Raw genomic sequence first — 27266 nt, forward strand, 5'->3', positions numbered from 1 at the left:
TTTGTATGGATGTGTGTGTGTGTATGCGTGGATGTGTGTGTGTGTGTGTGTGTGTGTGTGTGTATGCGTGGATGTGTGTTTGTATGGATGTGTGTGTGTGTGTGTGTATGCGTGGATGTGTGTTTGTATGGATGTGTGTGTGTGTGTGTGTGTGTGTGTGTGTGTGTGTGTGTGTGTGTGTGTGTGTGTGTGTGTGTGTATGGATGTGTGTGTGTGTGTGTGTGTGTGTGTGTGTGTGTGTGCATGCGTAAATAACTGCAGAAGGTAAAAAAAAAATATTTATGAAATTTTTTTTCTTTAAAAAAATCTTATCGAGGACTTACTTTCACTCACACAACCCATGCACACACATATACTCACACATACACACACATACACACACACATATACCTTACCTGCAGCTCCCGGCACTATATACACGAAAAGCGGCCGCTTGCTGTATATTACAGCCCTTAGAAATGTGATTTTATCTAATCTGAGATGAGCTGAGCGGCTACCAACAGCCCTATGGAGGTATATATCTCAGGTATATATCTCAGGTATGTATATATATCTCAGGTATATATCTCAGGTATGTATCTCAGGGGGTCCCCAGAACTGAAATGAATGGGGTTTAGCTCTAAAGACCCCCTGCTTCAATCCTATGGTAAAATAAAAAGAGAAACATTTGCAATAAAAAATGCCCACCTGATTGCCTCTTTAAATATATCATACTAAAATGTGAAAGTTGCAAATGTTTCTGTGCACAATCGAAGTCATTACCGAGCTGTATCACCTGTGAGAAAGCAGTTGATTTTGGTTGCAGTCTCACTTTTTCCTATTCATGTCTCTTGCTCATGATTGCACATTTTTAGTCATAATTAGGCAGTTCTAGCCTTGATTAATAAAGTTGTATTCATTGTTAGGCACACTGCAGTTTAGATTAATTTAATTTAGGGAGGTCTCATTTATTAGCGGGCACTCATTGCTTTATAAGGAAGCAATCGCTCTATATTAGCTTTCAGACATGCAGTCTCACTTATGTTGTGAAGCCCATTTTTATGCTCTTTAACAGTAGTTATGGGCAATCTTACTCACTAGAGGTTAGTCTTTCGACTGATAGGCAATGAACAGTACCGTATTACTGGAAACTTATTCCAGATCTGTGAATTGATTGCTAGGAATGATGGTGTAATTGCATCAACTTCAGCTTCACTGTGCCTTTGCATTGTGACACTGGTGGTACATAATACACATGCACACAATAGGGTTACAATGGGTACAACTTTGACAAAGGGAGAATGAAAATTTGCATGTCCAATCTGGAATACATAGGGCATATGCATCTGTAGCTGAAGCACTAAGTGATGTTTATGAGACTTAGGCCTGGGACCCGCTGCACCCAGCGGCGGGGGTGGCCGCACGGGCGTTCCCCACCAGCAGGGGAATCCTCCCAAGCCGGTCTCAGTCCCCCCTCACGGCACAGCTCACTACACGCTGTGACGCGTCAGCCGGCAGGGGATTCAAGAGAATTGTAATCCCAAGCGTCGACGCGTCACGTGGTGTGGCTGTGAGCCAATGAGGAGGGGAGGCTTCGGGAGGAGGGGAGGCTTCGGGGAGCGGGGAGGAGAGTGTGGAGGGAAAGCAGCGTGAGTGCCTGTCTGTTTGTGTATGTGTGTGCCTGAGTGCGTGAGTGCCTGCCTGTGTGTGTGTGTCTGAGTGCCTATCTGTGTGTGTGTATGTGTGTGCCTGAGTGCGTGAGTGCCTGCCTGTGTGTGTGTGTGTGTGTGCATGAGTGCCTGTCTGTGTGTGTGTGTTTGTGTGTGTGGCTGAGTGCCTATCTGTGTGTGTGTATGTCTGTGCCTGAGTGCGTGAGTGCCTGCCTGTGTGTGTGTGTTTGTGTGTGTGTGTGTGTGTGTGTGTCTGTGTGTCTGTGTGTCTGTGTGTCTGTGTGTGTGTGTGCCTGAGTGCCTATCTGTGTGTGTGTGTGTGTGTGTGTGTGTGTGTGTGTGTGTGTGTGTGTGTGTGTGTGTGTGTGTGTGTGTGTGTGTGTGTGTGTGTGTGTGTGTGTGTGTGTGTGTGTGTGTGTGTGTGTGTGTGTCAGCATGTGAGTAGGGCAGCCCGCAGCAGCTCCCTCCTGTAACCCGGGAGCCCGAGCCCGAGTCTCAGCCCCCCGAGTCTCAGCCCCCCGAGTCTCAGCCCCCTGTATTCCATGCACTGACTCTTAGTGGATTTTAAAAAACCCAATGAAAACGGCCATTTTTTTTGGGGTGCGGGGGGTTAATTATCTCCTTGAAAGCGCAGGGGCTGATCTGGCAGCCATGGTGAGTCATTGTCTGGGCTGAATACCGATAATAAACACGCCGCTCTCACCCTGCCAAGTGCACCTAACCCTTTCTCTGCTCAGGGGGCACGGAGTTAAGGGGGGCCGCCTCTCCCAAGACCAAAGGGGTCCGAGGAAATCGAAATGTTTAATATGTCATATTATTATTATTTAGTCCTCCATGCCACACACTTTTATCCCCCTAACAAGCAGGGGTGCTAATGATAAAACCAAATGGCTGAAAGAGAGGCGGGGGGGAGGGAGTAGCCGGTCCCTCCGCTTAAACCACGCCCCCTCCGCTTAAACCACGCCCCCTCCACTTAAACCACGCCCCTCCCACTCCAGCCCCGGCTCCCGCTCCCTACAGACCGCATATTGCGGTCTGTGTCTGTCAGCGCCCCGACTGTCTGCAGTGCGGGCGCGCTGACTGAGGGAGCGGGGCCTTAGCCTTAGACATACAGTATACAGTAACTTTGTGTGAGCTATGCAGTTGCTTACTTAAATGTCATATGTTTTTAATGTATATTGTGTGGTGGAAGGGGTTTTGTGTTTTCTGTAAATTGACCAATGAATTGGATAGTTTAGCAATAGCAAATGAGATATTTAGTGGCGGCTATTTGACTTTTACGATTAGCATGTGGCTCAGGGCTGGACGGATAATATATGGGTAGTGATGAAAACTGAGCTGTTTCAGTTACAGAGGGTCAAAATAAAAAGCTGACTTTTAATTAACATGGATTACTATTCAGTTCATGTGCATTAAGGATACAAATTAGATTGAATCCTGTGCCCTGTTTGTAATAAAGTAATGTTGGTTACTCATGTTACTAATTATGTTGGAGGAGGAGGTTTGTCATGATAATCAGGATTGAATTATTTCTAAACAGGCTGCCTTTGTTATCAATGAAGAGCATACCCAGAAATTCCATTGTACCGGGTTATGAACAATATTTAGTGTCATTTTGTAAGAGTTTATGGAGTGGATGAGAAAAAAAAGAGAAAGCTAACACTTTAAAGCAATTGCATAGAATACATACTACCATGGATCATCATAACTCTGTGCCCAGGACGTGCTGGAAAACGAGGGGTAACTCTCAATGTATTACTTCCTGGTAAAACATTTAATTAATAACTAAAATAAAATACTTAACAGCATTAGCATGTTTAACACTAAGTTATTTTAACAGACAGTGTGTGTCTTTGCTTGTTTGGATACCAAGGGGGAAATAAACATATGTCTATAGCAGGGGTGCCCATCTCCGCCCCCCAACAGGTCAGGTTTTCAGGATATCCCTGCTTCAGCACAGGTGGCTCCATCAGAGGCTCAACCAAAGACTGCGCTTCTGAATGGGCTACCTGTGCTGAAGCTGGGACTGATTGAGCCACCTGTGCTGAAGTTGGGATGTCCTGAAAACCTGACCTGTTTGGGGGGCGCTTGAGGATGGGAGTTGAGCACCTCTGAGTCTATTATGTAATTGTATTGAAAATCTTGAGCTTTGGAATCTTGCAAAAGCCATTACATTTATAAAGTACAATAGAGTCTATTTATTTTCAATCGATTGCATTAAATGTGAAATGCTTTGTAAAGGCCTATACTTTTAAAAACATCAAACGACTTTTTTTTTTTGTTTGTTTGTTTTTTACAAAAAATACTATTCGGCTGAAAAAATGCCTTTTGATTATGATGTTTTTTTTGTGATGAAACGAGGCTAAGAATTTTGCAATCTCGACTGTTCGTTTGTGAAGTAGAAAAATGTCTTTAAAAATATAAAACATGAAAATATTCACAATAGCAACACGCAGCACCTAGAATAATCATGTGCAGAATGTGTGTTTTTTCATAAATGTAGACTTCTTAAAATATAGATTATATCTATTTTAAGCGAGTATTACGGGACATACTGTAGAGTACAGTCATTCCATCCAGGTGGTACTTTTTATGTATTTGGCAAAATTATATGGAAGCATCTGCACTTTAACAAATAGGATTCTTTCACCTGCATGTCCTTGCTAACAAGCAGCTGCTGGCTTGTTGTATCTCTATGCGGACCTGAATTTTATTCTTGGAGAAATCCAAAACAATAACACTACATCAGAGTAACTTTTAGATATGTAAGGATGTACATATATATTAAAGGTTCCGCGCTGTCAATTACATAGGCAGCGCCATATTGTCCCTGTTTGCCAGCGAAGTTACTGCGTACCAGTTGGGCTGCGCATGCGCGAGGGAAGAGCGCGAAGGGTAATCATAAGTAGAGACTTGGAGGGGGTTGAACTATGAACTCTGACTGTGAGGAGGTCAGCTGAGGCTGAGGACCAATGGGATGCGAGACTGTGTATGCAGGAACCGGATGCGTGTGGGCGGTGGGTCAGAGCAGCGAGGGAGGTGAAGGAGGAGGTTGGCGGAACCTCGTGTGCGAGAGCAGAGGGTCAGTGACCCGTCTGCTTAGATAGGGTATGCCCACAGCCCCAGGAGTCTTTTCCCCGCCATCGTAGGGTGCTGTATTTGTAAGGACGCCCATAGTCGTCAGGGACGTTTCCCTTTAGTGAGGTTCATATGCGGAGCTGCGGCCGCCATCTTGGATTTCCCATCTGACGGTGCTGCAGAAGGGAGAGACGGCGCAAGGCTGGATTAACACCAGGACCCCGTGGAGTGTCAAGGTCATCGTAGTGACCGGAAGGTATCCTTATCTACAAGTGCACCTACACCGGTCACCAGGCGCTGATCCCGCCTCCCACTAACTAATTGGGTTCCCTGAGAGAATGCATATGGTACCATACTTTACTGGTTATGAGACATACTCCCAAGGAGAGTGGCAGAGCCACTTATGTACAGGACATCATCCCAATAAGGTGTGGCCGAGCCACGTTGTGTGTGTGTATGTTAAGGTTATATGATAATTCTGCATATCATTTGTTATTCATGTGTGATATAAAAAGGTTGGTTGCATACTGTTGTTGTTAGGTTCTTGCTCAGGGTATAATCTCTATAGTGGGGATCCTGGGTGAGTGGAGGCGCTGCACCACAAGTGAGAAAGGTATACCCCCAGGCTCCCAATATGCGGAGGCTCAGAGCTCCTGAGGCCACAGGTTTATGCACCGTAGTCCCTTAGTTCAGGTGTTCACAAAAAGGGCTACAGATAGATAATACTTGACACTTTTTTTTTACAGTTTTTCAAAAGGCATGGGTGTTTATTCCTTAAACTGCAATAGTGTCGATTGGGGCGCTGTCAGTTTAATTAATAACCCCCATGATTTTATCACACTATCTACTGCAGCGGTGCGCAAAGTGGGGGGCGTGCTGGATTTTTTGTGGGGGGCGCGGGCGCTTGCAGAGGCCCCACGCTCTTTCCCGAGGCATTTAATTAAATGCCGGGGGATCGCGTGAGGCCTCTGCAACAGTAAACACTTACCTTGTTTCAGACGCTGTGGCGCATCGCCATGGCAAAGTGGTGTCATATGACGCCACGGTGTCATGCGTGGTGACGTCACACGACCGTCTCCATAGAAACCGGGTCATGTGACGTCACGTGTCAGTTGACGCTGAAAACAAGGTGAGGGGGGGCGCAGGAGCAGGCAGGGGGGGGGGGGGCAGCTCAAAAAGTTTGCTCTCCCCTGCTCTACTGCACAATAAACTCTAGAGTTTTTGTTAGGGGAATAAAAAAATAAAAATACAGCTGCACACCAATGCCAGTCTGTATCCAAGTTATCGTAACTCCTCTGATGCCTTCATGACATTCTGAGAGAGCCATGCCATTCTAACTTGTTTTTTAGGTAACCACTTAGGGCATGGGTGCTCAACTCCAGTGCCCAGGCCCCCCATGAGGTCAGGATATCCCAGCTTCAGCACAGGTATTCAACTGAGCCTCTGATTGAGCCACTTGTGCTGAATCAGGGACTGATTGAGCCACCTGTGCGGAAGCTGGGATATCCAAAAAAACTGATATGTGGGGGGGGGGGGAGGGGTGCCAGAAGACTGGAGTTAAGCACCCCTGTCTTAGACAGTGGTAAATACAATCTGAATGGAATAGAAGGACAATGGTCTTCTTTTGATGTCATTGTTGAGCGTGTTGACCATGTGAACACTTCTCAAGAGATCACATGATCTAGAAACAAGGAAAATGCGGTGGCACCAAAAGCGTGAAACAGTAAGTTTAGCAGCGGAAACACACGCACCAGCCACACAGAGGAGAAGAACAAAAGTTCAGGTTCCTCAAAGAAAAAAATCTCAATCGAAATAAAATGAAACTGTACAAGGAGCATTGGCACATGTACCCAATGCAAAAGTACTCATGAATCCTTTAACAAGGGGACAATTCTAGATCATTTGGAAAAGGCAACTGAAAACGACTAGTTTTTTTTTCCAACATTGTATATCAGCCTTAATGCCCTGGGAAAGTATAGATTTCGTGTAAATATACCTTTATCAGTGGTGGAGTTGCACTGACAACGTAGGAGTAATGTGCTTGAGATAAGGAAATGATAAACCTGCCAGCCAGTGTCTTTATGACATTCACTGGCGGTTCAAAGACCTCCACACTAATGGCCCTTATGACATTCATTGGAAGTCATGGCACATTTTTGCTTGTTATTTCGGTGCAGTAGATTGGGTGCGCACAGCCCTTTGGGAACCGTAAACACAATCAGTACAGAAGAGGAGGACCTACACTTTCGCTGGCAAAGTCATCAGGTCGTGGTGTCTGTGTGATTGCCGCAAGCTCTATTGCACTTATTGTTCTTAGGTCCCATGCATCTTATGCCCTTAAAGGTACCCAAGCTATTTGTGTCTCATTTTACAAAGTATTAGACATTATTAGATACAGTAGAAAGCGCCTTTTCAATAAAAATAAAAAAACATTGCCTTCAACAGAAAAAGAACAGGCTCATGAGGTTTTCAACGCTCTGTACAATAATGTTATGGAAAATATTTAGTATGACACCAAGTGACTTCTAACAAAACTACATTTTGAGTTGAGTTTACGTTTTGAGAAGGTTGCGTTACTAAAATAACCTCAGCTCTTACATGCAATAAGTATGTCCTTGCTTTTAAGTTGTGTGGGTGAGACACTAAAATCATATTTTGCATCCATAAATAAAAATAAAGTAGCTTCCGTACAGTAAAAAAAAATAAAAAATAAAAGTGGGGCTTTGCACTGGCAGAATGCACTCATTCTGTAACCTGATCATACGTTTGCAATTCTATCTCCAATATTTCAGGAGCAGATGCCATATATTAAGAGAATCATGCGTTCTTGCATTAGCAATTATTTAAAAAAATAACATATTGAATGAATAGTGTGAATTTATAAATACCTGTTATTACAAAAGAGTTCACTAACATTTTTTAATTGTACATGTATCTTAACTATGATGTTAAACTGGATGAATATCTCTTGACAAGCTTCAGTATCTGAAGAAAGGGAAAATAGGAATCATTAGCTTTAGTAATATCTTTAAATGACCTGCGTAGTGCATGAATTTTAATCAGGTTTAATTATGCAAGGCTTTCTCTACCACTTAGGTTGGTGTTGTGTACATAAAGTACAGTGTGTATATATAGTGTATATATAGTGTAGTATATGGGTGGCCAACTCCAATCCTCAAGGGGCACCAACATGTCACGTTTTTAGGATATCCCTGCTTCAGCACAGGTGGCTCAATCAGGGGCTCAGTCAAAGACTGAGTCATTGATTCAGCCAGCTGTTCTTAAGCACAGAACTGAAGCAAGGACTGATTGAGTAACCTGTGCTGAAGCTGGGATATCCTTAAAACCTGACCTGTTGATGGCCCGTAAGCACTGGAGTTGGCCAGCCCTGGAACAACAAATCCTCTACAATTTGTGAATGCTAAATGCAAAATATTTGTGGTTGAAAACTATATTTCAATTTAAGCACAGAACCAAAATATGCAGTCTTTATATCCGAAGAGAGACATATTCTGAGCCAATAAGTGACATACAGTACAGTAGTGAAATTAATAACTTGTTTTTAATAATAACTGGGACGAGCCAAGAAGTGTAGAGATTAAGGTGCTTAGATCTGACGGACTAAAAATTCATACTTTGCCGAGCGATTCTAGTGACACTAAAAAGTGATCCTAAAAACCTAGGCTGTCAGACAGTGTTACAAGTTTTAATCATTGTGTAGTTTTGCAGTAGGAACATTTCATGTAACTCGTGAGCACAGTGATTGTCAGGAGCAGTAAAAGATGTGTGATAGCTATGCTTTATTGTAGTGTTCAGCTTGTGCTGTAACAAGCAATATACAAGAAAAAGTAGAGTACAACTGTACACCATAGTAACTAGGATATTATAACCATTTGCTCATCTTATTTTAACATTACTGTGAGTTTTCTCTAGAATGATATTAATATTTATGAATACCACAAGTGATATTTTTATTTACTGTTAACTTGTTTAATGTATGAATATTCCTCAATGTGGCACAAGTAGTACACTGATACATTTGCATATTAGTTACCAACCAGGAGCTACCTGGATACATGAGACACTTGCAGTTCTGTGTAGCAAATCAGATTAGCCCTTAGGTTGACAGCCACATTTTGAACATGCTACTGTATAACATGGCATCTCTCTCATCTCATATCTCATGCACCTTTACTCCCTTTGCTATGGATTGTGATTCTCCGGGAAGGGCTCCTGCATGTGTATTTCCTTTTACATGTCGTAACATTTCTGCAAATTTCCTACATCAAAAACAAAGATTTAAAAGTTATTGTAACAATAAGTGGAAAGCACTGTGCACTGCGTTGTACATAGAAGAATAGAGGCACAATTCATTTAAGAACTTAAAGGCACCAGATAAGATAGAGTGGTTATCCCAAGATCGCTTAGCACTGGCACAGACTATTGAGGATTGTAAGATACCATTCAGCAAGTCGCTAAGGATTGTATTATAATATAATGCAATAGGGGTAACTGTCGCTTCAAAGTGGTGAGATTTATATACATATATTCAATGTGCACAATGTACACGAGGGAAAATGAAAATGTGAAGTGTTTTACTTAGATTAGAAATTGGGGATTTATGTGTAAAGACAAAAGTGGTTCAATTATAGGGCAAAACAAACTGCCCCATACGGATGCAACAGGCTGCATTGTTCCTCAGAAAACACAACATAGCACATTATACCACAGCATAGCACGGCACTTCCATAGGATTCAGTGGCAGGGATGTGCATAATAACACAACATATCCCAGTATACTTCACCAAAAGGAAATAATAAAGACGTCTACATATATGTATCAAAACAAAATTTCCATTGAAATTCTAGTATTTTTTCATTAAAGCATTTGCTGCAGCTTGTTTTGCCCCAGAATTACACCACTTTTTATTTGATGCATATATAGTACCCCATAATCTTTCAATTATATATAGCACCTTTTCCCCCACCCTGTGTGAGATCATGCGGCTACCTGATGTTACTGGTGTGGTGCGTACCTGTGAGGCTGGAACAGGAGGCCTTGAGATACTCCGTGATGGTGTGGGGAGACATCAGGACAGGTTTTCAGTGTTAATCCCTCAGGTTACAGCGCCTCCAGACAGCTAGGATCCGAGGGTGACCAGGATGGTCCATGCTGACACTCCTTTTGTGAATAGGGTTGCCAGGTAGCTTCTTCAAAAATACTGGACTCAAGTGTGAAAGGTCACTATGTCCAGGGAGGAAAATACCAGACACATACATGTACAGTATTACAGTACCTCTCATTTTTTACTGGACAGAGTATCCAAATACTGGACAGTCCGGTTCAATACCGGACACCTGGCAACCCTATTTGTGAACCAGGCAGTTATCCACTCAGATGTTTAACTGAGGTTTTTTGTCCCACAGCATCACATTCTCTTGCAGAAACCCCCAGGTTTTGAGGTCCATGTAGGCCCCTCCCACCCCCAGCCTGAGCTCCTCCTTTACCCCCCTCTCTAATAGCGCGTCTGAGATCAGATGCATTGTAAGGATCCCCAACCCTCTCTAATAGCGTGTCTGAGATCAGATGCATTGTAAGGATCCCCAACCCTCTCTAATAGCGCGTCTGAGATCAGATGCAATGTAAGGATCCCCAACCCTCTCTAATAGCGCGTCTGAGATCAGATGCATTGTAAGGAACCCCAACACTCTCTAATAGCCTGTGTTGGTATAAAAAGTATCAATTAAGTAATGTCAAATGCTTTTGCAGCATAAGTTAGTCCGATCTACAATAAATACAGATATATTTAATTAATGTAATTGCGTCCTGTGTTCCTGATCTTTCCAATCTTTTTGTAGCATGTAAATGTAAAAAAAAATAGACTTATCCCATAGTACCTATTATATAGGTATTATAAAGTAATGAAAAGAGCTGTGCAGAAATTACAGGTTGCTTACTGTTACTCCCTGGTGTTAGAAACATTTATGAATTTATGAACAGCCCTTAAACATAAGTGGCTTCCTGTGGAGCTGTCCAGATTTGCATAGAAGTATTCAATTTGTTCATAAAAAAATTACAAAGGATCATGATTGGTGCAATAAACCGAAATGATCCTCCCTTTTTTAAGTTTATAAACCAATCCACCCACTGATTTAACCTTTACCTTGTTAATCAGACCTCTGCACAAAGTAAAGCTGAGAATTTAAAGCTGACAACTAGATTTAACAGTAACGTTTCGATACGTTTTTATTTCTATTAGCATAACATAGATTGATTAAAAACGCACAGAGATAATTGCAATCCTTTATCTTGGAGTAGTTTGCTGTAAAACTGGTCTGCACCATTAGGAAATGTCTAAACGTCTATGATTTCTATATAGCTGCAATGATATTTGTCTCAAAACCAGATAGTATAAGACATCAACCACGGATTTCTACTGCACAATATCCCTGAGGGAATAAAAGGTTTGCAAAATGTCTGTCACATCAAGTTTACATTCAAGCAAACAGCACTAGACAAGAAGTAACATTTCATATGAGGCTTTGTGTAGCTGACCCTGATGGAATGTCTTCTACCTGACACCAAAATACAGGCCTGCAATGCATTACAAATATGTATATCAAATCCTATTGAACGTCTGTACCAGCGACCGAGGCTAAATATGATGCATATTGATCATGAAGATTATAACAGGTCGCGTATCTTATATGGACTAAATAATAAAAAAAACATTTCTGAGTTCTGACCCTCATTTGACATTTTCACGGTAGCGAGAGGTATACTAAAGTGTCATATTAGGATGCAATGAAGCGTTTCTGGCATCACACACATATTGCCAAATGGCTTTAGGGCTACTGCTCCTGTATAGCCATGAAATATTCAGCTATAGAAAAGAAAGGCCCAGCAAGGAATGTGCTTCCTCTATTTCCCCTGACTTGAGCTTTGCGTCTCCAGGAGGAAGAGGGCTGTGAAAAAGCTCAGAATGCCACGTTAGATGACACAGCGTGTCAGAATTGCCACGTCTGCCAATGGTTTGCTATCCCTGGCCTATAATGACCTAGTGATGGCCTTTCATATCTTTTTCTAGCAAGACAGTATGTTTAGAACATGTTTAGTTAAACAGGGCTACCTAACTTATTTAACCCTTTGCGTGCCGGAGGCCCCTCTCCCCTGCACTTCATGATCACGTGACCACTCTTTGGCAGCATGGTATCACAGATAATGGAACGGAAAAGGAAAAGCTCATCCTCCTTCGTTCCTCTGTTGGCCCAAAATGCCATCAGCCCTAGAAAATGGGAAAATACTAAATGACGTAGCTACTATGTCCTGGCGCCCCTGGAGGGGCATGACGTGGTCACTCAAGTCAGACACCCAAAGGGTTAAAGACTTTCTAATTTTTTATTTTTCATTTTGGAGCAGTTTTAATTGTCTCAAAACTATAGTATAGTACTTTATGTATTTCTAACCTTGCATATATTTGAAAAGGTAGTATGGAGTTGGTCACCCAATACACTACAATTTTCCCATGCGTGGTCAAGAGAATTTTAAGATTTTTGCAATCACATTTTTAAACAAGGATTGTGTGCTAAATTCTAATAACATTTACACCATTTTTTTTTTCAGAACAAGTTACACTTTAATTCGGTGTTGGTCCAAAGGCATATTAGCTCATTAACATGCAAAACATTGTTTTGGCAAGGCAGTATGTTATATCTAAATTTTGTTTGAATGGGCCATATTACACATCATATAACCCATAATTTTGTCTACTTTAAGAAAATATAACACCCAATACATTTCGTTGTGATATATTTAACCCCTCTAATTTACATCAGACTAACACCTAAAACTGAGGTGGGGGCCTAAGTCCTTAGTATTTAGGAGGTAATTGTCTTCATATACCCAGGTAAACCATATGATCTACTGGAGGATCCTTCAATGCACAAGCATAACATAAATAAATAAATAACACAAGCAAGAACATAAATAATCACAACAAAACGCTGCGCAAGTGTGTCCATGTCTCTCTCTCTGATACTACCCGACCCTATGTATAAGGGCCTGTGTGAAAGTGCCGGAACACTAATGGAGCTCTGAATTGGGGTATTTACGTAGCAGGCCTGTACTTCGCAAATGCTTTGGTACTCTTTACTTGGATTCCGTCGAGGATCCTGTGATAATGTGCGTGCCTCCTGCGGATGTCTGATGGATGCTCTGCTGGGCTCCACTCATGGAGTCGACCTGCACTCCTTTCAGTTAATGTAAGCTAAGCTCATGCAGATCACTGCTAGGCTCTTAACCATCACTGGTCAGTCCATGCCTAACTTGGCACTCTGGGGCACAGGGAGATAAAGTGACTTGCCCAAAGTCACAAGGAGCCACCACTGAAAATTGAACCAGGTTCTCCTGCTGCACACTTCGTGCCAGTCAGTGTCTTTACACACTTACTTAAGAAGACAGTGCTGTGGACACTAGTTCTTTGCTTTCTGTTTAACTTTGGAGATCCGCGTGGTCATCTAGCACCCCCACAGTGCCCTGGAGAAACATGTTCTGCTAAAAGAAACCCACATACAGGTGCATGATGCTGTTTCCATCACTAGACATGTCATACAAGGGTTGACTATAAAAAGTGCCCCGTTCTAAGACAGATAAAATAAAAAATGTTCGATTCTTCTGCGCCCAAATAATGTGAACTTTGACTCTCCCGACCCCAGAGTTTTTATAAATATGGGAATATAATAAATGAGAGAGGGCACTAGCAATGTCATGCAAAGGAAACCTCATATTTGTTAGAATACAAATGTGCCAGTGAGATCGTGTGAAATAGAAGTGTTCAAACACTATGTAAATACATGTATATTCGATGTGTTTAGGGATTGATTTTTACAAGACCATCGGGGACGGTGCCCAGTTTTTTACTTTTAGTTGTTTGTTTGTGTATATCTCTTCTTTACAAAATTATGTTTCTTATGCGAGCTATAGGGTTATCTTTAATAAACTGCGAGATCGCTGGTCAGTGTGCTCTCACCTGGAAGCCACTTTGACTTCAATTTGAAGCCCCTATTTCCTATAAATTGCAGCATTGAACCAATTGGAGATAAAAGACAGGAATTTCCTACAATTTGGCATAATGAGGGCAAACCAGCCATGAAGGAGCTCAAACTAATTAATTAGAGGTGCACAAGTCCTGCACTGCTGAAGTCAGCACAGATGCTGGAATGCCTCAATTTTCTTATTTAAGACAAGCAACAGGAAAAGAAATAGAAAATGGGTAAAAAAAATTGAAATGTTTGCATATTTATGAGTGTTAATAGACAATTAAACGGGGATAGTGCCGTTTGGGGCACTATTGCACAGAAACTCCCCGTTCCATCAATGGGAGTTTACGTGTGATAGTGCCCAGATCGGCACTATCACAGTTTAATGTCCCAGAAAAAACAAAAGTTATGCAGAACAGATCTACAAATATAATTTGTGCAACCCTCACTGCTCATACGTTTCTTTGTGCAATCCTTAAAATTGGATCTAGTATAAAATCTGATTTCTTATTATACAATTGTCCCAAGTAGCTCAGATAGTTTTGGGACACCTGTATATACTGTATACTGTATATCCTGTTTCTTTTTTTTTTTTTTCATCTTTTCTTCTCTGCTCCCACTCTGTGAATCTTTTTGCTTTGACATAAACTTGGCTTTCCCAATCTGACTCTGCACTAGAGGTTAATCATTTCTATGGTGGCCTTTCTTTTTCTCCCACCTGTAGGTCAGGGAAAGGGTGTAGAACTCCTCATTGCCGGTAACTAGCCTCTCCCTATTCTTCCTCTCTGCAGGCGGTTGTCATCTATCGACTACCTAACTCTTCATGCTCAACTTCCAATCTTACTTTGAATCCTGCCTTTCCTGCCTTTCCTCTGACAACTCCACCCTCCTCCTGGGAGACTTTACCTGCCATATTTATGATCCCTCTGTTTCCTGGGCCTCCATTTCCTTTATTTATCCTTTGCCTTTGGCCTCTGCCATTGGACTGCTTCCAGTACACACCAGGAAAGCCACTTTGAATGTACTAAAAACTGCTCACTTTCTGCCTTCATTATCCCCTTTTAGACTTTATGAACATCATCTCATATCATTTGTCACCCCACAATTCCTGCGGCCTCCCCTGCCACACACCTAAATTAACATTCCATTGATACCTCTGCCCTGGAATTACCCTTGAACTCCAACCTGTATTCCTTCTGCTTTACCTCTGACCATGACAATCTTGTCAATTCCTACAATTCTATCTGCCCTTACCCATCATGCCTTCTTATTTTCCAATGCACTCACCACTCTAATCCCTAACCTTGGTTTAAAGCAGCAGTCAAAGCTGATGTTTTTTCCCCCCTTTTAATATGTGCATCAATACAATCCACACAATGATGCGTAATTAGCTAAGTTGCCGATAGATTAGTTCTCCTGTGATCGATCAGTGAAAATTCGGCTTGGGGGTTCACTAAATGACTAAATGACTTTGTAAATTGTTACTACAAAAAAAAAAAAGCCTTGTTAAATTATAAAACATTACACATGTCATTCATAGTTGTTTTAAAAAAATTCTACAAGTATTTTCTCATAGTACAGAACTGATTTATTTTAAAAAACACACGTAGAATATTGCTTGGTCTATAGCTGTAACATAGTTACGGGCTTCCTACACTCACTCCTCTGAGCTCCTCTGGAAGAAATCTCACTCTTTTGCTGACTTCCTTCACTAAAAATTAGTGATGTAGCGAGTACCCGGAACCCGAGACATCTAGGCAGGTCAGCAGAGGTCCTGTGGCGGTGGCAGCATCAGCAGTGTGTGTTCAGCCCGCACGGGAGCTGCAGGACTCCATAGCAGTGTGAGCTGGGGAACTATGTGACCAGAGCAGGAGCAGAAGCGTTCCTATTGGACAGCCAGCTTCACATGGTTCCCCAGTTCACACTGCTATGGAGTCCTGCAGCTTCCGCGTGGGCTGAACACACACTGCGGATGCTGCCACAGCCACAGGACCTCTGCTGACCTGCCTAGATGTCGCCGCCATCTTCCTCCACCCCCATGTAAGTGCCAACCGGGTAACCGGGTACCCAGCCAGGTAGATCATTTGATTTTGGCAGAGTACCCGTTACACGTTTTATTTTTTTTAATTTTTTTTAAAGTAGGACCCGGTCCAACACTACTACAAATTTCTCCTTTCTGCTTCAACTCTGCTTCTCAAAAGTTAAACATTTATTTTCTACACTAATACTCACAAATCTAACCGTCACCTTTTCTCTATCTTTAACTGCCTTCTGCGACCTCCTCCTATCTTTTTCAGTCTTTCAACCACACTTCAAGGCTTTGCTGACTACTTTAAGGCAAAGTTAGATCTAATGCATCCCTTTTGCATCTCATACTCTCTCTATTCCTCTCTATCTTCAAGTACCGTAACGGCAGAAATCTCACCTCTTCAGAGAAGCATTTGATTAGTTTGGACTTGTGGATACTCTTCGCATCCCTGACTCTTGATGTAACTTGCATCCTCCCTCAAATATACTCCAAACTGCACTTGCTCCCATTGTATTTTGTAAGTCCCCCATTATTCCATTTGCATTGTATGGCAGGGACTTCCTAATTCCCATTGTTAACTTGCTGTTTAATGCACTTGTGACACTTTGTATATTATTTCCCTGTTCTGTATTGCTACTGTAACGCACTATTTACAGTTCATTGGCGTCACTATATAAACACATATATGCATACTGTACATACACAGTAATTTACACAAATTCATTCTCAGTCTGCATTCATTTTTTAATGACTCAGATGGTGAGAATTTTATGCATAATAACTAAAGTCGTAATATTTTCAGTTCTTTTTGTTTTCCTGGTGCAGTTTTCTTTCCCATGTAGTCTGATGTTTTATCGCATTTACATGTTATTATGTAGACACAAAATGTAAGATACCTTCCCTGTTAAAGGGGCAGGTAAATAGCAGTACAGATACAAGGGACATGTGACGAGGCTGACAATAGGGGCGTGTAACTAATGGGGATTAAAAACAAAATTGGACGGAGGACATCTGAAAAGATACAAACAACTGAGAGTTAAGCAGATATGGGATAATTTTCTTGCAGTGGATTTGACTACTATAGACCAAATATATGCTAAATGTATGTATGTATGTATGTATAGCTTTATTTATATAGTGCCATTAATGTACATAGCACTTCACAGCACTAATACATCACTAATAGTAATAAACCATCCTTATTCCCGCTCAACAGGCTGCAGCTCCCTGTTTACCACACATACCCGCATACTCCAATCCCTCCCTGCCCAGCTCACAAAATAAAATTTTCTCTAGGGTCTGCCGATCCCTACTGTACTACCCAAGGCTCAGACAGGAAACACGCTGAAGATACAACCTATATGTGGCCAGGCCCAACCACAATCCCCAGGCTATAGTAAAGCCCCCATCAGCCTCCCGTGTCCTGCTCAGTGTTCCTCACCTCCTCAAAACACACACAGATGACACACCCACAATATACAGTTGTAACGGGTGTTCCCTCTGGCCTGACCCACCCAATCTCATATTGGCCCGTGTAGTCTAACCAGTCCCCCATTACAAGGCGTGTGTGGTGGTGCACCTGCAAGTAACAGGACTCTTGAGTCTCCCGCTTGGTGTTATTAGGGGATGTCATCAGGACAGGTAGCTGAGGTAGTGGGTGCGAGTCCAACTTACTTCATGTGCAGCGCCTCCACCTCATCAGGATCTGTGCTTCCGCAGGGAGATGGTCCTGGTGAGGAACTCCTTCTTGGTGGTGCCATCCACTGCTGAGTAACTTCACACTCACCCAGTGGAGGTATCTTTAACAAGGGCATCTTTATTTGCATGGTGGTATGGGCAATCTGCCCCTCACAGATAACAGCTCAGCCACTCATCTCTTTGCAGCACTCTCTTAGGAAGGTCCCTTGTCCCTAATAGAGCTGCTTTCCACCTTTACTCTCAGAGAGAGATTGCCCAGCTTCTCTGGCTGCTGTAATCTCCTCTCCTGAGCTGCTTTGTCTCTCTTTTGAGCTGCTCTGTCTGTCAGCTCCTCTAACTCTGCCAGCTCCTCTAATACTGCTGCGTCTGCTTACTGACTCACAGCAGCAGGAGACACTGCAACACTGTTGCAACCTTCACGTGCCTCTCAGTGAACAGGCAGCACAACAACAGGAAACTGACTTCTAACTTTAGGCAGTGCTGTGTCTTATATCACCCCCCAGAGAACAAACCTGCTCTGTACCACTAAGTGTGGGCACAATGCATGTTGTCACTTCCTTTGGGAACATATGACACCTCACCAGGGTGTGAGGGCAAACCTCCATGATAACTACTGGCATTCCTGCATACTTACCAGGTTTACTGCCAGCATGAGAAAGAGATATGTACACCAATCTTACACATGGCTACACAGTATACACACAATACAACACAGTGGCATACATACACACATGCTAACCCTACTTTTTTAAGAGGGAGGCTGCTGATTTGGGGTAAGTCTCCCTTCTCCCTCTAAAGCAGTGATTCCCAACTCCAATCCTCAAGTAGCAATCATTTTGACTGAACCACCTGTGCTCAAACAGGGGAATCCTTAAAACCTACACTGTTAGTGGTACTTGAGGGCTGGAGTTATGAATCACTGCTCTAAAGCCTATGTGCCTTCCCATTGCAAGTAAAGGGCAACAACAATCTATATACTGTATCTCCTTCTCGTTACCCCTCCCTGAGGCTGCCTTGCCAGACAGGTCGAATCGGTCTCCAAATGACAGGCTATACCGTATATGCTTGCTGCAATCAGAAGTAGGGAGAGGTCTCCAGGCAGGAACTATATACTATAGTGGGCAAGGATGTCATGGGGGTGTGGCTAGTGTCGGCTCAGGAAGGAGTCAGGGTTGTCATTATGGGCGGGATCAGATCTCCTGATTGAGAGGGAGAAAATGTTGCCATGTATGTACAGAGCAGGGGCAGACCCCAGCACACAGAGGACAGGAATCAGAGAGTCTGGGCATCATGACAGTAGGACAAACCAAGCCAGCAACAAACAAAAGGAAATAGACACATTTAAAATTTGGTGAGCTGACAAATTCCCGGCATACTGGGCGATTAATACCCAGAATTATAACCAGGTTATGGAAAGTGGAAATGTTATTATTGTCCAGAATTGTAACATTTTAGCCTAGAAATATTAATATATATTCCAAATATATATTCCATTCACAAATGTATTTGTACAGCATAGCTGTGTAGATACATCTCAATCTAAACTAAATATAATGTAGCATCACAACATACAGTAGATCTGTATTTGCAGATTTTATCTTTATATCTTTATTTTTTAATATCTTAACCATCAATAAAAATAATGGATATTTTTAGAGCAGTTGACATTACTGAGTTGGTCAAAGAGATAAATTGGGTTTATGTAGAGTTGAATAGAATGTGTCTTTGGTGCCGAGGTCCAAGATGCAAAGAAAGTGGATATCCTGTGGAGAAAAGAGAATGGAGAAAATATTGATTAGTAAACACCCTTGTATTTAATTAGCAAATGTTCTGCACAAGATGTGAAAAAATGGTTTCGGTTGTAAAATATTACGAAATGTTACTAAAAAATGTAATACAAAAAAATTGGATTTATGTATCAAAGTGTTCCAGCTGCAAAACGAAGCCAAAAAGTGGTGCAAAAGAATAATACTAGATTTATTAGAATAAAAAAATAAATTGAAAACCATGATGCTTAAATAACAGCACTGCATTTATTAAAGAAAAAAATTAGATTGAAAACCAATACATTTTTCTTTGATAAATCTAGTGCTTTTGCTGCTCCTTGGACCAGGTTTGCAGCCAGGAGATACATGTACATAACCCCACAGTATACTATCATATAAGGGACTAAATCTATCATTATTTTATTTTTTTCAACTGTTCACTTTGCAGATTTTTATGGGGTATAGAAATAAGAAGGGAAATTACAATGAGGGGAAATACATCATATATATTATATATTGTACACACATCTTGGCAAAGATTTCAATGCATACTTAAGCATAGTTAACACTGACTCATGAAATCAAACAAAAGGGGAGGGCACAGATAAAGAAAAGAGGAATAAGGAGAATGGGAGAGGTGATAGGGTGGAAAGGCAATGCCTTTCCAGCCCTGTGATTTAATCTCTACCCCAAGCCCAGGGTATCCTCCTAGCTCCCTACACCTACACCAGGGCCTTATTCGGGTCATCACACGTTCTGCCCTAAATCTATTATTTGTAAGTCCTGAAACATAATTTTTCATAATTTCATAAATGCTTGGTGCTCCTGCACCTTGTACCCTGTAATACTTTATATGCAATAAAAGATTTAGCAGACCAACAAAGAGAGATGGGGCCTCTGGTTAAGGTTCTGTCTCTACTTTTCCAAAATGTTTCTTTTAATTAACTGGGTACTATTTGGGGGGTTCATAATTAATACAGTACAGTTTTGTTTTCTTCTGGATCAATTACATTTTCCCTACAATCATAATCTGCTTGCTTCTCATAAGACACACAATGAAAACAATATTCATTTAAAAAAAAAAATAATTTAAAAAAAAATATATATATATATATATTTTTAAATGAATATTTTTTTCATTGTGTGTCTTATGATAAGCAAGCAGATTATGATTGTAGGGAAAATGTCATTGATCCAGAAGAAAAAAAAACTGTACTGTGCAATGAAAACAATATTCATTTAAAAAATATATATATATATATATATATATATATTTTTTTTTAAATGAATATTGTTTTCATTGTGTGTCTTATGAGAAGCAAGCAGATTATGATTGTATATATATATAGAAATATATATAAATATATATATATGTATATATATATGTATATATATATACACAGCTCAACCCGCTTATAACGCTGTGCTTGGGGTCCAAAGAATCACATCGCGTTATAAACAGATCACGTTAGAAATAATGTACAATTCTATGCATTGTACAATAAAGAATAAGCGGATTTGCGTTGTAACAGATCGCGTTATAATGGGGTTGAGCTGTATATATATATATATGAAATCAAGTTAGACACCTTTAGAACAACAAGTGTTTTGCAACCCTTAGGCGTTCTATCTACCCACATGGGGTATCATATGAAGGAATATTCACCTGAATAGAAGGACGGGCTATGCGCACATATTCAGACACAGCGATGATTAGGTTTCTTCTTGTAAAGACTTTTAAATGTCTGAGGACCGATTATACTGAAATGTCAGCTTGTAAAAGAAAACTACTACTTGTGTTACTATGAACAGCTGGTGGTTTAGCAAGTAACTCCCTAGTGGCGAGCAGTCACAATTTGTGACTAGACTTGTCTTCAAACATTTCAGGGCAACCAAACTGCGACAGGATGACAGATAGTCCTCTCAATAGATACTGACAAACAAATTAGTGGAAAGATGCTTTTCATAGCATACCAGATGTGTTGAGTTCTATCATATGGAACAAGCAATGAAAAACTATCTGGGTCCCATCTGTGCGTTTTGTAATCACTGATGCACTAGTTGTGGGATTGCAGGCACAGCAAACATTTTGTCTGTATTTACATGTACACTAAATGAACAGTCCTGGGGCACGACCTGCTTGAATTCATCAAACACATCAAAGTACACTTTGCATTTTCAATGATGCTCCTTTAGTGTTGTGGTGGCTGACTACTCGTTATGACTAGTTATGTGATAAGCAGCAGATACAGATATGCTATATAAAAAAAAATCACAGTAATATGTTGCAAACAAAAACCCAACACATATTTGTCTTTCAAAATCTGTGTCCATGCCAAGCCAATTGACCAATGCAAAGATTGTGTGTGTGTGTGTGTCATAGGCAAAAGTCACAGATCAAAACTCAGTGTTAATTTCCTTTTCCATTAGTTGCATTGCTGTATACCTGATATATACCTGATAGGCTGCTGAACCTCATTTGACTTTTTGCATTGTAGAAAATAAAAATGGTAGAGGATTTTAAAAGTCTTCTGTTATGAAAAGCCGCAAAGAGCTGTTAAATTCCAAGTTGTGGGATTTATTCTGCCCCTGACTGGGTAAAATGGTTTCATGTTCTTATAAATCACATGGCTGTAACTACTGGATCTCAGTAGGGAGATGTGCTCTGTTTTTATGGTGGTAATATAATTATTTATTTTCATTGAGATATTTTACCAGGGTAGCTCTTCATCTTTTTACAAGTACTTCTTGGGGAGATAAAGTAATTTGCTGAAAATCATAAGGACTCAAGCAGGAATTGAACCAACAAACAGGGGAACTCAAAGCTTACTTAGTATACTGTGCCATGCCATTTAATTTTCTGAAGATGGGTACAGAGAATTGTCAAACGTATACTGTATATAGATTTGAAAAACAGAAAGAATTAAAAAAATTAATATCATACCTGCTTTTTAGTGATTGGTAAATCATTGTATTAATATCTTGAACATCTGCAAGACTAGAAAACAGTAAGCATCACATACAATGCGTAGATTTCTTACAAAGCACAGGCATGTTTAAGATTATTGTATTTTCAAATTAATTATGATTCAAAGAAATGGGAGCAGGCAAGCAGTGCAATGTTGCACTCGAAATCAAGGAGTAATAACTTAATTAAACCATAGATCTGTAGTTGGTTACTATTTAAAATAAACACTCGTGAAATAGGGAATACAGTGAAATAGTCCAGAGCAGGTCCAAAACAGTAACCACCATAAATAATTAATATACTGGAATAGTTAATAGTGGCTGTAGACTGTTACTGTACTGTAGGTAGTAACTTGAGATTGTAACATATAAGGATACTCCGTAAGTGATTCTGACAGTAGCCTTACTGCACTTAAAAACTTCTGCTAGAAGAATACTATCTGTTGGAAGGACTTCAATTAAGTAATATTGAATAGGTGTACTTGACCGTGCAAGGAAACATATGTATGCTTCTTCTATTCTTGTATAATAGCCGGATGGATGGTTGTTGCTGTCTGAACAGGTATTCTTGTTTTAGATATATGGCAAATCTAGTAGAAAATAGCAGAGAGTGTGTGTGTGTGTGTGTGTGTGTGTGTGTGTGTGTGTGTGTGTGTGTGTGTGTGTGTGTGTGTGTGTGTGTGTGTGTGTGTGTGTGTGTGTGTGTGTGTGTGTGTGTGTGTGTCTTTAATTTAACAGCTAAAGTACTTAAGTATTAAAAATTCTATTTTACTCCTATCTTCAAATTTTTGTTTGGGTAAATTAGTACTTATGTCCTAGTTAAAGCAGCTATGGTAGATATTGCTGCCTGAACAGGTACTATCTCTTTAATTAAATATTAGTTAAGTAAATAAGTATGGACCATGTGAATAAAGTTCAGATAGCACTAACATAGAGATCTGTGCTGCTGCTGCTGCTGCTGCTGCTGTTTGGATTGGAGCACGCCGTGCAGTTCAAGCCACTCTGCCTACAAGGAAGACAGTGAGTAATGTTACAAAGTGCATGTCTACTCAGGGCCTCATGCAGAGAGCATAGAATTTTAAAAATGGCGAATTTCATAAAAAGTAGCTTTTTTGGAGAGTTTTATTCTCCATATGCAGAAAAGTGCGAATTCTGCTATGTTTAACATGGATGCGTGTGGCGAGTTTAAATTGGCGAGATGCGCGCTTCAGAAACGTGTAAAAACAAATTCGCGCCTTTTTTTTCCCCTTTACTATAGGCGGCGAGCGCCATCTTGCCATATTTTCGTGGCGCGGCAAAAATGCGAGAATCGCGCCTTTTTTTGGCGCGAACAGCCGCAACTTGCCGTTCGCACCTCTCTGCATTCGGAGAGTTTTAAAAATGGCGCGATGGAGGTTCTCGCCAGCCGCGAGGCGAGTTTTAAACATAGAAATAAAAAAATGGCGCGTTTTTCGCAACTCGCCATTTTATGCCGTTTTCTGAAGGAAATTGAACAAAAAATGGCGAGTTTTGAAATAACGATGCTCTCTGCATGAGGCCCTCAGATTGTTATACTTCTATCAAGTTATGTGACTTTTTCAACTCACTGCATATATATTTCTACACTTGTTGGGCAAGAGGAACTGCTGCTTTATATATCCAGTTACTTCTGTACATTTCTAATGGACATTTACATGTGTTGAAGGTTTAGATGCACTGTTTGGGTTTTCTGCATAGCACTAACATAGCATTAACTACTAATTAGGTAAATATAGAGGCTGAAACCCTACTTGATAACTCCTTTATCTAAATCCTAGTGAGAGGGGCAGAGAATCGATACTTTGGCTGTTAGTTCAGCCGGAGACCTGTGATCACAGCTAGCATGAAATTTCACTGCACCAACAGCATTCACATCTGTACTATTTCGGGTGAGCAAATGATCATTCAATTGTATTGATTCCTCCCCGTAGATACTGTCACGATCAGGGTTGATCAGACTACCAAAGATCTTCGAAATGCAAGACGAACACAGGGGTTTAACAAACCAGAGTTTATTTAGCTGAAGCTAACAGTAAAATCACACAGTACATATCATCACAACAATACAGGACAGGGGTATAATGGGGAACATCTAGTTTCCTAGATGCCAGATACTGCTATAGGCAACCTCCTGGAGTAATTTTATTGGGAGAACAAAAAGTGCTTCTTTTGGTGCGAGCAACAGTTTGTGCAAAGTCCAGAAAAGTAACACTAATGCAGACAACTGGAGACACCTATTCCATATAGGTATATGGCAGTGCCATAGCTGGCTTACCACCCAGGATCATCTTAAGGTCAGAACAAAAAGTGTTTATTTTCTGTGATTAGGCACAGTTCTGAAAAGGACTTGCAGGCTTTCTTTCCGGAGTCTCACACACACAGCCTAGACACGGGCTGTATATTTGCAGGTAACCGGATTACACGGGATGCAGGTCTGAGCTTATGTACTGTGGGAACAAAAAAGATGAATCTGAGGTCTCGGGGCAGAGGGACAATTATAACCATTGCCAATTAGCAACGCGATTTAAAGTCTGAGGGATTACAAAGGATTTTGCCCCCACCCCGGTTCCCAGCTGTGAGAGGCCCCAAATCCTTAGCATATCAAACCCTACCCCTGCTAGCCAAGGGGTGACATGGTGGGCTTAGAACCTCAGGTTTAAAACTATTCTTAACATGGGGCATTGTATTACCTCGGGGAACACTTAGGCTGAGGCCCCAGTACCTCCGCTGCACACACGCCCGCGAGACTGGCGGCGCGTGCAGCCGATTCCCCGGTCTGCAGTGAGCTGCAGGAAGAGAGACCGGGGGAGTGACGGGGGCGCGGCCATGACATCACCCGGCAGGTTAGCCCTCATTGGCTGAACCGCCGGGGGGCGTGGCTTAGCGCTCCGTCGCGAGTCCTGCTCTCAATTCTATTGGGAGCAGGAGCAACTCTCGCCACAGTGCTGCGGCCCCCCCTCGCAGCGGACCCGGCGCGATTGAGGGGAGGGCTCTCGCCCCTGGAGTGTCCGCCACAGCGGGCGCTGCAGTAGCCAGCAGGGACCAGGCCTTAGGAACTACTGTAAGCCACATAGAGACACATAGCATACATTGATAACACATTGTAGTTATGGGGAGTATCTGTATGGTACAGGTAGGGCAAATAAGGGACATGCAGGGATAATACAACACAAGCCTATTCCTATAGTACAAACATGCAACACACTTTACAAGCACCCGAAATATAATTCCGGCTTGGTGCACCTAAGCAGTCATGGGGCACACTGGGCAAGTATGGTGGGTGAAGGGCAAGTCCGTGGGAACAACTGGGGCTGAATTAAAGTTATTTACAAGACATGTTTCTCTCTCGCGTCTGAGAACATTTGTACACACAAGGAGAAAACATCCCGGCCTGGGGACGTGGGACCTGCCATGGCACACTGGGGAAGTGTGGTGCACAGGGACACAATTGTGGAGAACACATGGCAGAATTACAAATGGATTCATGCAGTGTTCTTTCCTCAGTTGGCTGAGCATATTTCATACACTGAGACAAAATCTTAGAGTCCAGCCGTTACAGATACTAATTCAGAGTCTATTACAGTAAATGTTACATGCAGAGTGATCTTAGAGAGGAAGGATGTGAGATGGGCCATGAGATATCTTACTGCTTTGCACCTCTTATGGCTTTCATTAAATCAATCATAGTAGTTTATTGTTAAAGTGAAGGTAAATATTATAAAGACTATTTTTTTAGAGTACGGACCGTGTAGAGCACAATTGTGATAATAAAGATACATTCTGGCATAGCAACACAACAAACATTCCAGCAGATTCCTCATTAATACTTATTTTTGATGGACTTGAAGATTTTTGTTTAAAGGTTCAATTCCACATAGCCAAACAGAAAACAACCTTTTGTAAAGAATTGAACAGTCTACTTGACTTCAATAAACAAATATATCCATGCTAATAGCAAAGCATTGGCTGCTGTCTTAATGTTTTTGGAAATTAATTCCAAATGGAATTTCTTAGGGGCCTCTGAATGGGCAAGTGTTTTGCATCCCTCTATCCATCCCACACTATCTCTCAGAAAGCCAATACAGATAAGGGTAGGAGGGAGAGATAGTCCAGGTAGAGGAGTGGTGTCAAAAACATAGAGAGAAAAATATTATGCATGTTTAAAGCATTTACAGGTTTCATCAGGGGAATAACCTTTTGATACATTTAAGGAAGGCTTGCATTGGAATAAAGTAAGTTATCCCTGTCTGCAAACGCTCAAACATCACAATTGTAGAAGGCTAACACATCCAGTGTCCAGATATAGCAGTGTACAATATTGGGAAAATATAGCCAAATATCGATACCTTCCCTCAGCCAAATGATAGGTGTCACAGGAGACCAGGTACTTTTTACACCATTTATATATTACCGGGACCATTCATTAGGCAAAATGAGATAGTAAAAGCAAATTGCATTTATTTTGTAAACCCACGTACAACAAGAATAAATACACAAGAAACAGTTGAAAATGCACTAACTGGTGGTCTGGGGGGAAAATCTAGGCTTTCCTAGGTGCAGGGCTCACGCATGGATGAGCTTACCCTGACCGGGATATACAGTACATCCGCTTCTCCTGGTCCTCTTTTCGGCTTCAGTTCCAAGCCGCGACCACTATGTTCAATTCTGAGAACTTGGTCTTTGCGTCTGACAGTCTCTGTGAAGCAAACTTTTCAGGCTTCCAAACGAAGCCAGTTGCTCTGTTATTTCGAAGAGAGCAACTTTGAAAAGCCCACCCTAGCTTCATTGACTCGTCATTGGTTGCGCCCACTCTCTCTCTTGGTCAGCACCTTACATACACCGCTGGGCTATACCCAGAATGGAGGGGGAAGGAACAGCCCATCGGAGCATGGGAATTCCTCCCCGCCAGCCAATAGAAAGAGGGGCTCATCCCTCGGGTGACATCAGAGGAGTAGGTGTGCCAAGCAGGCTCAAAGTTGGATGAGCAGAAAATATGATTTTAGCCAAGAGGAGAAAACTCTA

At 41.5% G+C, this 27266-nt stretch overlaps 1 protein-coding gene and 1 long non-coding RNA gene across 2 annotated transcripts in view; one reads left to right on the plus strand and one right to left on the minus strand.

Moving 5' to 3' along the window:
- The window catches only part of ADARB2 (adenosine deaminase RNA specific B2 (inactive)), a 623258-nt gene that overhangs the window by 334908 nt on the left and 261084 nt on the right, over nucleotides 1-27266 (plus strand). The window lies entirely within an intron of this gene.
- LOC142488794 (uncharacterized) lies at nucleotides 18239-23193 on the minus strand. The gene is made up of 3 exons (XR_012799665.1): nucleotides 23157-23193; nucleotides 22204-22257; nucleotides 18239-19256 (listed from the first exon to the last, which is right to left on the minus strand). It is a non-coding gene; the product is annotated as an uncharacterized LOC142488794 (long non-coding RNA).

The sequence above is a fragment of the Ascaphus truei genome, chromosome 2 (genome assembly GCF_040206685.1).
Source record: "Ascaphus truei isolate aAscTru1 chromosome 2, aAscTru1.hap1, whole genome shotgun sequence".
Lineage (NCBI taxonomy): Eukaryota > Metazoa > Chordata > Amphibia > Anura > Ascaphidae > Ascaphus > Ascaphus truei.